Source organism: Ornithodoros turicata, chromosome 8, assembly GCF_037126465.1.
Source record: "Ornithodoros turicata isolate Travis chromosome 8, ASM3712646v1, whole genome shotgun sequence".
Lineage (NCBI taxonomy): Eukaryota > Metazoa > Arthropoda > Arachnida > Ixodida > Argasidae > Ornithodoros > Ornithodoros turicata.
Window position 1 is genome coordinate 6,633,851 of NC_088208.1, and position 15,102 is coordinate 6,648,952.

The 15,102-nt window shown below is 45.7% G+C and overlaps 1 protein-coding gene across 3 annotated transcripts in view; it reads right to left on the minus strand.

The window, feature by feature from the left end:
* LOC135366428 (transcription factor 15-like) overlaps window positions 1–15,102 on the minus strand; it is a 48,891-nt gene that overhangs the window by 21,369 nt on the left and 12,420 nt on the right. For 2 of the 3 annotated variants that reach the window (XM_064599123.1, XM_064599124.1), the window contains 2 exons: window positions 3,083–3,147; window positions 2,831–3,020 (listed from right to left, as the gene is read on the minus strand). The exons of the other annotated variant lie outside the window; for it this stretch is intronic. The gene's annotated coding sequence lies outside the window, so the exon portion shown is untranslated. The remainder of the gene's footprint in view (window positions 1–2,830; window positions 3,021–3,082; window positions 3,148–15,102) is intronic. 3 annotated transcript variants of the gene reach the window in all.

Genomic DNA, 15,102 nt, shown 5'->3' on the forward strand with positions numbered 1-15,102 from the left:
GTTGGACAAAGTTGCGCTGAAAAGTTCATCGTGCGCTATTCTGTGCGACCTCCGTAGAGCGTGATGTTCGGCTATTTTGTCCGATGGGATAGCTCCTGAATATCACTGTCAATTATCATTAATTTGATTAAATTAGACACGCTCTTCATATTGGTGGGGTAAAAAAGTGACCTTTACTTGGCAAATTTCCGAGTTCAGTTCGCAAATATTTACATAATTAAACTTGGAGTACATGACATTCGCATTAGGAGGTGGCAAAAACCTAATAAGAACAAATGCTGTTGACCGCATGATTCTAGGTGGCGTAGTTTTTTTTATTATATTTCAATGACACGTTTTCTGGGACACCCTGTATACTCTTTTTTATTCGGGACCATTCAAGAATGGAACAATTTGCCAGAGGATGTGGTGTAGGCCCTAATCTGCAATCAGTTTATTAACGCATTCCAAATCTGTCTTCTTCTTCTCTTTTTTTTTTTCTTTTTTTGGTTACGAAGGTTAAGCTTTTTGTGATAGCACTCTCCCACGTGTGTGCTACAATCTTAAAAATGAGTTTCACCACATGGCGCTCCCCTAGCCAACCATCATCCCGAATGACAACGTCCTCGCCCCTGATTTGTTGAAAACATGAGACTGAGCCTATTTTGTACCATTATGCGCGTATCCTGACAGAATGTCGTGCATACCATGCCATGCGGGAAACCCATCTTCCCCACGCCAGGCCTGGTATACTGACGGACGTCCTCTTCCCCGAAGGTTCTTGTGCGGAACGACTTTCAAAAACTCGCGGCCTCGTGCGCTTTCTCCAAGAAACGGGCCTAGCGGAGAGACCACTCTAGTGCACCTCTCACCTACAGTGTGCTTCCGTCCCATCAGTACCGGTCATCCTGCCTCTACATCACTTTGAAGTCCTCAACTCCCCTTTCTCCCACTTTCTTTTCCTTTTTTTTGGCTATAGTCGTGACGATGCCCACTTGAGTGCGGCCAACAACGGCAAGCTACCTCGACACCCCCCCCCCCCCTTGTACCATTATGCACGTAACATGAAAAACGGTTAGGAGCAACTAATATTTATTCGAACAAGAACTTTCATGCAAGAGACTGCACTTCTTCACTGACAGAAGTGCAGTCTCTTGCACGAAAGTTCTTGTTCGAATAAATATTAGTTGCTCCTAACCGTTTTTCATGTTACGTGTGTGATTCCCTCTTCGCGGGCTCCTTGACAGTGTTTTATTTTTTTCCCATTATGCACGTGAATAATAATAATGGTACCGTGTTGTTACACGTAAGGTTTGTCTGCCTATACTATGGCGACATGTTGTACGTGCCGCAGGATAGGACTGCGGATAATTTGGACCACCTGGGGTTCTTTCTGACGTGCGCCGGAAATCTCCGACACGCGGCGCTGGAAGCAATGTTTACCTCACCCACATTGCTGCCATTGCACTGCTGCATGATGGATATAAAATAGGCTCCGTCTCATGTATTCAACAAATCAGGGGCCAGGTCGTTGTCATTCGGGATGATGGTTGGCTAGGAGCGTGCTATGTGGAGAAGCTCATTTTTAAGAGTTTACTTGTACACTGTTAAAACAGAACTTCACCACATAGCACGCTCCTAGCCAACCATCATTCCGAATGATATCATTCTGTGTCCTGATTTGTTCAAAACAGGGGGAGGAGGCGCCTATCTGGAACAAGCATATGTGTCTCAGATATAGGCGCCTCCTCCCATTTTCGACAACTCAATGCGCAGAATGATATCATTCGGAATGATGGTTGGCTAGGAGCGTGCTATGTGGTAAAGTTCTGTTTTAACAGTGTATCTCCTAGTTTGCACTCTAAAAACAGAACTTCACCGCGTAGCAACCATCGCCACGCATGTTTATGTCAATTTAGATGTACGATAACTGGCACAAAAAGGCGTACGCCTCCTCCTCTCTTCGAATCGCAAGCGATAACCCTATCACTCCTAGCAATGAATGGCGCACACCGTGCTATGCGGTGAAGTTCTGTTTCGAGAGTGTGATTTCCAAAGGAAAACCAGTAGTACATTGAAACACATAAACAACGAATTAAAATATCTTACAAGTTATCTTACTCATCTCCTTTTCAGTTCAGTGGGTGATTCACGTCGAGTCACTTTCGTCAAAAAAAAAAAAAAAAAACAGAGAGCACAAGTCGGAAGTCACAAGCCAGAAGTCACGTGTCCGAACCAAATACGTCACAGGCAGCTGTTCTACACTCTTCAAAAAAATTGACGCCATGACACGCTTCTACCCAACCATCATCCCGAATGACACCCTCGGTTTTTTGGAGATGGGGCACAGGGGGGAGGGGCGTACGCTCCATGGTTTCCACTAATAATAACTACCGTTCTGCGCCGTTCCTTTCATTAGCCTAAGTCGTGCAAAATCCACTTACGTGCTTTCAGTACACTTGAACACTACACAAAATGGGGTCACTCGCCTCGTCAGAAGCCAAGATGCACAAGCTGAGAGATCTTTTCCAATATTGCTTATCAAGAGAGAACTGATGTTCTGAGTCTGGAACAACACAGAAAGGACAAACACATACAAAGCCTCAAATTGCCTAAGAAATAGTTTAGAGCCCTGGACCGGTAATCCAGAAGATGTGGGTTCGAGTCCTACAGCTGGCTAACCTTTTCAGTGACTTATATCTTTCATTGCTTATCATTTTGTGTTTTCTTCCTTTTCTTCTTTTTTTTTCCTACAAAGTCGCGATAAATATCCTTGAAAGATTCAGGAACGCTCCATGCATCGGGCCTTTCTATCCGCTATGCGTGAGGAATACGGACAGTGGAAACTCACCAGTGTCTCTCTGGGTGAAACACACAGCTGGGCAATCCACCAGTGATGGAGGAGCACGTGCGACTGTCCTCTCTAGCCACTAAAACAATCCTCCTCTCTCGGCGCAAGAAGGGAATAAGGAACGGAAAGGCGAGACATCCGGTTTCACGAGCGACACCCCCGTGGAGAATGCACGTGTCCCTCCCGGCTTCTTCAAAGAGAGAAACAAACAGAAATTAGACCCACCTCCTTTCACTCTCACGTCTTCCTCACCAGAGGTTCCCGTTGGCTTTTTCGCATAATTTTTGCTTCCTATAATGTCTCCCTCCTTCTGTCGGCTATAATTCAATGGAGTTCGTGCAAGTGATCATTTTCTTTTTAACGAGTCTCAATTTGGGGTCCGCAAAAATACATCTACATAAACCACCCTCGCGATCGTCGATGTTACGGGGGAAAAAATACGACGAGTTTTCCGACAAAATTAACGACTAGGGCAATGTTTGTCGATTTGACTAAAGCTTTCGATTTGATAAATCGCATCACCCCAAGAAATTCGGTATTACACTCTTAGAAAAAAGGGTGGAGCAGTTACACCTTTTAGGAGGTAATAGTTGTCGCATATGTTGTGCCTAAATGGTGGCAAAGTTCTACCTGCTATCTACACTCGTAAAAATGAACTTCACCGCATAGCACGCTCTGCGCCAACCATTGCCACGAATGATATCGTTATCTGCCCTGATTTGTTGAAAACGGGAACTTCACGAAAAGCGTCATGTCAAGTCTCAGTCCTACATAACAAAGCATCAATGCATTGACATCAATAAAGAACGTAACCATATTATGTATATAAAGTTTAATCATGTACTCTGTAATTTATAAATGCGAGTCCATGCTATTGTACTACAGGGGGTACATTTCCTCCCTATACCGTATTTCGGTGAAGGGCTGGAGGAAGACAAAATAGCCACTCCAGCGATGAGGTACAGCGTGCATACACCGCAACTGTTTGTCTTTGTGATCGGCAAAATTTCACTTTCTTAGCGAATCTGGCAGATCTAATTTCCAACAACAACAACTATTATATTTTGGCCATGAAGTGAGGAGGTTTGCCACTGTACACTCGTAAAAATGAACTTCACCGCATCGCACGCTCTGCGCCAACCATTGCCACGAATGATATCGTTATCTGCCCTGATTTGTTGAAAACGGGAGGCGTACGCCTTTTCTGTGACAATTATGAACAGCATAAGTGTCACAAAAAAGGCGTACGCCTCCCGTTTTCAACAAATCAGGGCAGATAACAATATCATTCGAGATGGTGGTTGGCTAGGAGCGTGCTATGCGGTGAAGTTCATTTTTAAGAGTGTACGAATGATAGGGTTACCGCTTCTGCTTCGGTTAGCGAGGGGGGTACCTTTTTGTAGCAATTTGGATATATGACAATTGCTTTTACCACCCTGTTACACCCTTTACCAGATGCTATGTTGACCTAGGTGGTAACTATAGGAGTTACCACCTTTTCACACCCTTTTTTCTTAGAGTGTAGAGTAACGTCACTATAGCGTAACGGGGCTATTTACGCAGCGGAGATTCGGGTTCTGCATCTGGGCCACTTAGGTGTCCCTCAGGGCTCACTTCTGGGTTCTTATTTCTTGTACAGTTATACACGCTGGCGGTGGAAACAGCTTGCCGTTGTTGGCCTCACGGCTGTGGGCATCGCCACGAATGCAGCTGAAGATTATGATGACTACCGTGATGGGGAGGCAGGCTCCCCCCCCCCCGGTGGTTTATACCGGGTGTTTCAGTTAAATGCCCGGACTAAATAATTCGCGAACCGGTGCACCAATCGAATAACTTTCTTTTTTACGAGTATCTGTCCAATACCGCCTACAAGATGCGCACCGCGTGAATGAGCGGGAGGCGCTCATTATTTAAATACAAACTCAAATGAGTTTCGTGAAAAAAGCTAACTCCTAAAGCAGGGCGCCGTCGGCATTAAAATGGGTACTACCCCTTCTGGGACCTTCAGTAGATACCTTTCAGAGAAAAATCTGCAACCGACGCGGGTCCTTTGTTGCAGTAATAAATTGGTTTCGGTTTACATATTTTTGTCGCGGCTGGTCGCGGTGAAGCGCAAAAGGACGCTCTTCCACTCCCTTATCCATCAATGAATTAGGTCCTTGCACCAATGAACTATACCAATGAATTACGTCCTTTTGCGCTTCGTCGCGACCAGCCGCGACAAAAATACGTAAACCGAAACCAATTAATTACTGCAACAAATGACCCGCTTCGGTGGCAGATTTTTCTCTAAAAGGTATCTACTGAAGGTCCCAGAAGGGCTAGTACCCATTTTAATGCCGACGGCGGCCTGCTTTAGAAGTTAGCTTTTTTCACGAAACTCATTTGAATTTTTATTTAAATAATGAGCGCCTCCCGCTCATTCACGGGGTGCGCATCTTGTAGGCGGTATTGGACAGATACTTGTAAAAAAGAGCGTTATTCGATTGGTGCACCGGCTCGCGAATTATTTAACTGAAACACCCGGTATACATACAGTTATACATATTTACGTCCTACCTAGGCTATCTCTCGCACAGGCTACTCGTTCTCTGTATTCCGATGACACCAGCGTTCTTGTTCAAGCTAAAAACGTTCCGTCTCTTAGACAAAATTCGGCACGCGCCTTCTCGTTAATAAAGTATAGTCGTTAATGTACTGTTGGGGACACGGTTAGCTAAAATCGCCTGTCAGTACTCCGCCGTCCCATATTACCTCGGTTGCGCTTGAAAGTGTTGTGCCAATATTGTATTTGAAGGCAGACCGCGTGCATCACGTGTTTATTACTTGAAAGAAATAGTCTTGCAACATGTGGAGGTTTGAGATTATATGAATCAGGGAGTGCTGATTTCAGACAACCATGTCCCCTATACGGTACAAGAAGTGTCTCTGAAGCGCCAAATCCCATAGCCAAGCGGCGATTTCCAGAACTATTACCCAGTCTCTACTCTCTAGTATAGTAGTAGGTCATGGGCTTCCGAGGAAATCCTCGACTTTGCTGATGCTTTTTTGCTTGGTAATGAAGTTCTAAACTGCGTTTCGTCTATCCGGTTTTGGGGTATTATACTTAGGGAGTGACTTTTTCAGGTTAAACCCGATTCCACCCGGTTATTCCCTTCCGAACTGACCTCCGACCAATTCGGGTTAAACTCGATCTCTCACCGAATTCCAGCCACTATGAAATCCTCAAGTGACGTTTCCACTGAAGACGAGGAAAGCTTGCTACGTGTAACACATGTAAGAATGGGTCACTTACGTTCCCAGTAGTACACCCATGTGTGTCAACACTGTCTATGCCTTCGGGTATAACCACTGGAAGGTAATGATCCCGCATAAAACAAACAAAAAAGAGAGATTAGGAAAGGACTTAATTGACAAGAGGAGAAACAAAAGCACCCGATAACACCCGAAGGCACAATTATCGCCCAATTTCTCCCCGAATTACAGATTTTAAAATAGCGCCCGATTTTTACCCCCCCCCCCGAATCTGAGAAAGGTATTTAACCCGAAAAAGTCACTCCCTAATTATACTCCGCGGAAATCCTAACTGGTATGGCCACATTATTTTCGTCATAAGTAATTACTATACTCACCCATGAGTCCTTTTCTATCCTTTTTCTATCCTTCCCTCTATATGACGTCTTACAATATAAGGTAGCTCAGATTCCGCACAACTTTCTCTACGCACATTCTTATCTAACAGACCCCATACCCCTGCACGGGCTAGGGTCGGGCCCGGGTCGGGCTTCTTATCGTCTCTGTGCTCCGGGCCGGGTCGACAAAATATGCCAGCACCGCCGGGCCCGGGCCGACAAACGTGCTTGCGAGAGTCCGGCTCGGTCGAGTAACACAGCTAATTCTACAGAATGCATACCCAATAGAAGACTATTACTAGTTCATATAGTCAGGTGCTTGCGTCATTCCTGGGCATATATTTGCGAAACAGGCAAAGGGCACTGCATTATGCGTATAATTCGACCCTCTAGAAACTTCTCAAAGCCACTTTACATTGCTCCTGACACCTCACCTATATTACAATCACGTTCGTAAAGCTTTTGGAGAGGGATTGGGAGAAGGTACTTGTCAACAACATCCTCTACCTCCACAAACACTTGTAGTGTAATGATAGCGCGCTTGCGTTCTGGATTTAATTTGGTCTCGTGCTGTCGCGGTGCTAAACCGCTAGATCTTGTATGTTTGTGGACTCTTCTCTTCTTATAAATTAACTTATAAATTTTTATTGGTAACCGCAAGAAACGGACACGGCTGGGGGGGGGGGGGGGGGCAAATGCTGGGGTGAACTCAATTCGCTGAGTCACCGCACAGGGCCGGAAAAGTAGGGCCGTGCAGAGCTCTACTCTATACCAGGGGCGGATTTAAGGGGGGAGCGGGGGGGCGGTCGCCCCCCCCATACGGTCGTGTTCCCTATGCAAAAACCCTATCTCCTGGACGATGCTGCGCCGCAAAGCACGAAATTTCCTTAAGACCGCCCCCCCTTAAATCCGCCCCTGCTCTATACAACCCTCAATTCTCCCCAGGAATGAGACAAATAATTTTCAGTGTCCCATTTGCCGCGCTAACTTTGGTCCTTTGTGCCTTCCTTGTTTTCTTTTTTTTTTTCCTTCTTCGTTTCATTTTCTTTGTTTTAATGCGAAACTGCGTGCCTCGATCGTGCCTTGAACCTCTGTATGTTCCTTGTTTGCTGCCCAATCTCAGGCGCGTTCTCCGTGGATCCGCTCACATCTCTAACCCCACTGCACTTAACAAGGGCAAGTGCATTTTCTTACAGTGGTATTCTGATATATGTTTCTTGTCTATGTCCTTATCGCGGTCACTCTACCACACTGGACTGTACCCAGGCAGCACAGGCTGTAGGGCCACCATCGGGGCTTGGCCGGGGAACGGTCCGACTTCATCGGCTCCCGGCGTCGACCCATATGAAACTTTGTAGTAGGGTAGCGGAGCGACGGGCGACCTATTCACTGCCCCCCCCCCCCACACACACTGTATTTTTTACCCAATATTCACTGAGATATGATGATGATGACGATGATCATAGGAGAAAGAAAATGGAGATGTGAGCCTGCTCACTGCGGGAACACTGAGATATATTTGAGTAATCACAATACGTTTCACAGTGAAAATTACTGGGGACACTGAGACAGCTGTGAACTTCACGAAAAGCGTCATGTTAAGTCTCAGTCCTACATAACAATGCATCAATGCATTGACATCAATAAAAAATGTAAATATATTATGTATATAATGTTTAATTATGTATTATGTCATTTATAAATGCGAGTCCATGCTATTGTACTACAGGTGGTACATTTCCTCCCTATACTGTATTTCGGTTAAGGGCTCGGTGGTGGTGGTGGTGATGGTGATGGTCCGCCAGGGGCGACGCGAATATGGAAATGGTCCATTCCTGTGACACCTAAGCTTTGGTGCAGTATGTCAACAGCACTGCGTTCACCCTGGCGAGTGCAAACATTATGCCATCAGTGATTTGATGTTTTCACCTCATGGTAGCCAGTTATTGATGACTCGATGTGTGGTCGCTTATCATGGCAGTTGATCCACTTGATCCCGCTGATCAATCCGTCGACAGGAAGCAGACGGAAGAGGTTGAGGTTGGGATCCGCGGATATCTCGGACAAAATACTATCACTGCACTTGCAACCATCCTCGAACCTTGGTCTAACCAGATCGACCATCGCCAAGCTCTTGAGTACTTCAAGGTTTTTTCTCCGGGACACTGGTCTCCTCTCTACCCTATGGTGTGCCTGCATACCTGTGTGCTGTGTGTGTGTGTTTTTGCGTGCTGTGGTTTTACCTACCGTTCTGATGTCTTACTAACTTTGAAAGATGAAAGTCACTGAAAAGGTTAGCCAGCTGTAGGACTCGAACCCACATCTTCTGGATTGCCGGTCCAGGGCTCTACCAATTGAGCTAAGCTAACACGCCTTCTCAGCGACTTCCAGGGTGCGTCATCTGAAGGGACAAACCAGCCACTCTCTCACTCATCCTCCTTTCACTCTTACATTTTTGCTCACTCATACACACATTCATACGACGGGATAGACGCAGGCAGCAACTGTTGAACATGAAAGAACTGATGTTCTGAGGCTGGAACAATATAGAAGGGACAAATGCATACAAAGCCTGAATTTGCCTAAGAACTTGAGGCAAATTGAGGCTTTGTATGTATTTGTCCCTTCTATGTTGTTCCAGCCTCAGAACATCAGTTCTTTCATGTCTTACTAACTTCACTGACTATCGACCCCTACTTAGCATCGTTCATCACCTCATCATCAGGACACATCTCATCCTGCCCATTGTGCCTTGGGGTAGTGGGCCGCACCTTATGTGGCGAATTTCCCCATTCATTATCCTTAATTTATTTGTTGTTGTTGTTGGAGAAGAATCGACTTGTGCTTCAAACATTCTGACAGGAAAATTATTAAACGCACACACGCGCTACGTGCATTAAATTATGTCTTAAATGCACATCGTCTCAAGGTCAAGATCAATGTGAAATAATATATATTGGCTGTAGGTATAGTGGCATACTTTATACTGCATGCCAACTATGTGAGGGAACTTAAATATTGCACACACTTTCGACACATTCGTCAACGAGATGCGTACGATAAGGTGTTGCATAGAGGAGGGTTCGGTAGCGGATAAGTAGCGGCATAGTATCTACGTTACTTTTATTTGGTAGCGGTAGCGGTATCTCGTTACTTTTTCAGATTTGTAGCGACGCTAGAGTTGCGTTACTTTTCTGTGGAGGTATTTCGCTACTTAGATTTGGTAGCGGGTACAATTAACACTGCCTGTAACAGTCAAAACCCGGGTGCGCTTTCGGGATAACTCTCAATGCCGTCTGAAGTGTCCTTTGTCATATGGTCATAGTGACCAGTCATACGGCATTCATTGACCATGTCCGAGAAGAAGCACAAAGGAACAGAGCTGACAGAAAGAATGAAGTAGCGCATATGCATCAGATTGAGAATTGCAGTAATCCAACGTCTTTATCGGATTTTAAAAAAAAACTGTCATACATTCTTTTAAATTGTCTCGTTATTTGTGTTCTGTGACCAGCTTACGTAATGTTCTACTTTTCGAAGCTCACGTACACAGCATTGTACGACTCGTAACACGTGGTGTTCGTTAATATCACAATACGCTTAATGACCAAAATCCACGGGAACGACCGTGGTCATATTAACGAGTTTCGACTGCATTTACGTTTAAAGTCTTCTGACGTAGGCTTCCAGACATCGGCATCCGTGTATGTTAATGAGCAATTTATCTCCGAAGTTAAAACAATCACTAGCCGCAACAGTCACCAGAAAGAAAAAAAATCGTGCCTGAAAATATATGCGCGTGGCAGAAAAAGGGAAAAAAAGGGATCAAGCGAGAAGCGGCAAATACAACGGTGGCTTCGATAACGTGACCATTCATTCCTCTGACCTCAAAGCGGGACATCTGCGGTAAGGGAGTGTCAGTTCGTTTTTGTTTTGTTTTTTATCCTGTGCTAGCGCCGCGAAGCAACTGTGGCTATGAGCTGCGTACGTACGTTGACCCAGAATTTCGTCCTTGGGGGGAGGGGTGCTGCTGCAAGGGGTGTATTTACATGCTTTTGTCTCAATATTGCGCAATCTCACAAGATTTTAGGGGGTCTCCTCTAGATTTTCGTGGTTGTTTGTCGGGTGGGGTGAAGCAAGTCTAGATAACTCACGGCGTGGACAGATAGGGATGAGTGGGGAGACAGGGCACGACTAACTCTCTTGGGCCGACTTCATACGGGAACTGTGCCGACATCTGTCTGGCAAAGCACGGAAAGCGAAGAAAAAAAAACACGAGACACTATAACCAGTGGTAGGATTCGAACCCACTGCCTCCTAGTCGCACGACCTTGGAGTAACCTGCAAGGAGCGGTTGCTTTTATCCACTCAGCCATATAACGGTAATTACTCCAGTAAGGGAGTAAAGAACAGATATGCAGAATCGATTAGTAACCATTGTGTGATACGCGTTCACTGTTCCAGATGTAGCTTGCTTATCAATGTTTACGCTAGCCGTCTTGTAACCCCGTATTACTTGTGATTACTTGTACACGCGCTGCGGGGGCGTATCCCGGCAGCTTTAAAAGCACAGGGTTCGATAATAAAGGCTTCTTTTTGTCTAGTGCGCGTCGCACTGTGCGGATGCCTCTTTATTGGCATGCCACGACAAAACAACCATTACGACAGTGTAAAATCGAGTGCGTCGGTGACTGGTCATGCAAGGTGATTCTACCCTAAAGAAGAACGAGGAATGGAAGACCGAAAGCAAGTTTTTCTTTGCCACGACATTATTCCGATCCGACCTTGTGTTCATGATCAATGCGGGATGAAGATGGGGAAAATAACTCCTTACGTCGGTTTGGAATGTGATAGTCGTAGATTTTGTGAAATAAAGAAAGGCGTGTTTATGCCGTGTGGCCCCAAAGAGAAACTTGAAATTCTCAAGCTCTTTTTTATTTCGCGAATACCCAGGGCCGTTTGTACGAGGGGTGTTCAAGTCAAACCGGGACTTTGTCTCCTGAGTGTACAAATGGCTCGCGCTACTTCTTTTTCGTCATTTTCACACGCGGCAGGCCTCCGCGTTCACAACGTGGTGGTCCAAAGTTTGTGCAAAACAGAAGACACGTGCTGGACAAGATGGCCGACAACGAGGTGAGCGCGCACACCGAACAGCGAATTGTCATGAAGTTTCTCGTGACTGAAGGCGTAAAGTCATCTGAAATTCACAGAAGACTTCAGGCTCAATATGGCCACGATACACTTAGCCGCAGCAAAGCGTTTGAGTGGAGCAAACGTTCCGAGAGGGTCGTACGTCAGTGCAGGACGATCCCTGCCGAGGCGGCGCAGAGACCAGTGTCAGAGTTCCTGAGAACATCCAACGTTTTTCCACGGTTTTCTGAGACAAGGCTGGCTTTGTTCATGTTGATTTTCTGCCCAGTGGTACCACCATCAATAGTGCATATTGCTGACACGTTCTCAGGGATCTGCATAAGGCGCTGAAGCAAAAGCGGCCGGGCCTCATCACCAAAGGTGTCCTCCTCCTACAGGACAATCCCCAAGAACACACGCGGTCCTCAGGATGTCCTCAAAGTGTCATCACGTCCTCGTCCGTGATGGGATGAACAGAGGAGGTCCACAGGCTGTCATCATAGGAGCTTCCAGTGATTGTCATTTGCGTAGATCCTGCGGTCGTCAACCGGGGAACAAGCACAGGAGAAGTAAATTATTTTAATACTGCGTTGTGCATTTTAATACCTGCTAGCCTGTAATCAACTTCCAGATTTATTTCTCATTACCCAATACAATCAAAGAAGGAGTGCTCATGCATAAATTAAAAAAAAACGAACAAAAATATAAAATAAAAAGAGATATAGGGACGCAAATACTGATCGTCGGATTTTAAAGGAATCCGTTCATGTGCATCGTTTGACGTGCACTAAAATACAGTTTGCTAGACCTTTCACTGCGGTCTTGTTGCATGAGTGTCCGCAAAGGGTCCCTGGCAGGAGGTTGCGCGGAGCCTTTTATTTCCGAAGAGACAAAAAATAATAGCGTTTCACTGCTCAAGCTTCACTTACTATGCATGCACCAAACCAAAGCAGTAAGAAACACGGACACTACCCTGATAGCGATTTAATACTCCAAGCAATTTCTCACTTCGTTGTTGGTTATGTGCGAAATCAAGTTAAACTTAGATACCTCACCCTTTGTTTTGACTGAGAAGCGAAGAGGACTCCCGAATCTACTGCAGTTCGGAAGACAAGCAATAACTTGTATCTGTTCTGTCTTGGAAAGGAAATGCTGCTGCATCATATGCCTTTCTAAGTGGTTTCGCAGGTTTTAGTGACCTAGGGGCCTTTTATATATATATATATATCTTTTTTTTTTTTTTGCCTTTTAAACTGTGACACTCATTGTTTGTGATGAGAAATACGCTGAACGAAATACAGATGAGAAACCACGAATGGTAGCTGGTGACCGAGGTTGAAAATATATAAAAAACGCACACACGCTGACTGGGTGCTGCAAATGTGCCCTCACTTCCCAAAATAAATAATTCACTAAGGTATCTGCTTGCTCCCATAACTGTACTAGCCGCGTCATTTGGTAGCTCCCATAGGAGGTCCTGAGGATATGACGGGGAGTCTCACTTTGTCACATTTCTAACAAATTGAGGACCTGGTAGGGAAGTCCTGGGGATGTTATCTCTGTCCGCTGATGACTTTCCTCGGACGTACCTAGGAGGCCATTGTGTTACCTCACGACACGCACCTTACAGGAACTTGTCTGGGAGTTGCTGCCACATCTCCCTTACAGTACAGACCTCGCCCCCAGCGATTTCCATCTCTTCGGGCCACTGAAGGCGTTCCTTGGGGGCCGCCAGATCAGCTGCGACGACGAGGTCAAGAATGCGGTCCGATCATGGCTGCTACGCGCCGGTAAGGATTTCTACGCTGCTGGCATTCAAGCCCTCGTGAATGAAACGCTGGGACAAGTGCATTAGTGCATCTGGAGGTTACGTTGAAAAATAAAACTAATTTCTCGGCTCTAAGTTCATTTTACTTTTGCGAAAAATAAAAAGTCTCGGTTTGACTTGAACACCCCTCGTAGAAAGTAAAGAGGAACTCCGAGTCCAGGAAACGAGATCGAAGTCTATCGCATGCAGATGATGTCTCACCGATGATGTCACGCAGCTGATGTCCGAGCCAACACCACCTACACAGAGAAAGCCTGCTTACTCGATGGTGGTGGTGAAATGGCTCGCCGTTACTGGTTGACGTGACGATATAACTAAGAGTTAGCCAATCAGGATCGTGTTTTCAACGGCCGTAGCCATATGAAGACGAGCCACCGTCAGCCGCATGGGCAGCCACTGTCGTCTGCGAGTAGTGCACGTCCCCGCGTACTAAATGGGAAAACAAAATGAAGCGCAAAACGGTCCCATATTTTTCTCAAGACTGATTTTCGGGAGAGCTTATGGTCTAAAGGTTAAAATTTCCGAGGTTAACTGCAACCATTTGAGAGTTCTTGAATTCGCGGAACAGGAAATCACGCTAGTTGACGAATTCTGACTTTATGTGTCCACGTAGCGAATGAGGGAGAGGAGGCAACGAGCAGGCCTTTTTGTATCTAGGTGGCGTTGTCTGACCCCCTTCGTCGTTTTCCCCGGTTTTCCAACACCGTTATTTTATTTATTGTAACATTTTTTTAATTTTCAATTTCATTTTTCTTATTTTTTTTATTTTGACGTGCTACCGGGCGCGCACATCGAATACTTTGACCAGAACGTTTGACAGAATGTTAATTGCCTGTGTCCTCACCATTTGCAGATATCAACAGAAAATCTCAGCCCAAGCTATATGGCAGAACTTGAGATTCAGTTTCCTCCTCTGCGTCAGCGCCGCGATGATGATTGATCATTATACAAATACAATGCGCCGTCCAAGGCAGCTTGATGAGTAAAGCGTGGAAATATGTGAGAGTGGAGAAAGCCTAGCAAGACTTCAAACGACGCACACACCCTGGTTCTTTGCAGCGCCCCCCCCCCCCCTCGAGTTTTCTGGGATTGCCCGACCTATCTCAGCTACCAATGTATATACCCCCCCACCCCACCCCTGGAAGTTCGGTTCCACCCAAAGCTGGATTTATGGAGAAATTACTGACTGTATAGTTACGAAATAGGTTATGTTTACACTGCCACGGGATATTACTGTGTGTAGACCCCTCTCAATCATTCCCCCAAGTTTACCTGTGACGTGAACGAACTGTGTTCACTGTGAAAGCCGATGGTCAAATTTTCATTTTCGCTTCCAAAAGGTCGGTGCAATCACCATGTGGGTGAACTATGACGCACTGCAATCAGGGATTTCCCTATACACACAACCTGGTTCTTTGCAGCCCCCCCCCCCCCCCCCCGAGTTTTTTGGTATTGCCCGATCCATCTCGGCTACCAATGTATATACTCCCCACCCCCACCTGGAGGTTCGGTTCCACCCAGAGGTGGATTTATGGGGAAATTACTGACTGTATAGTTACCACAAATTTTCATTTTCGAGTGCAAGTGAACGACACTATCACCATGCTGATGGACTTTGTCACTGTAATTATGGAAGTGATGGACACGTTGAAAGTGCCACGTTTGTTTATTGTAGGCATTTG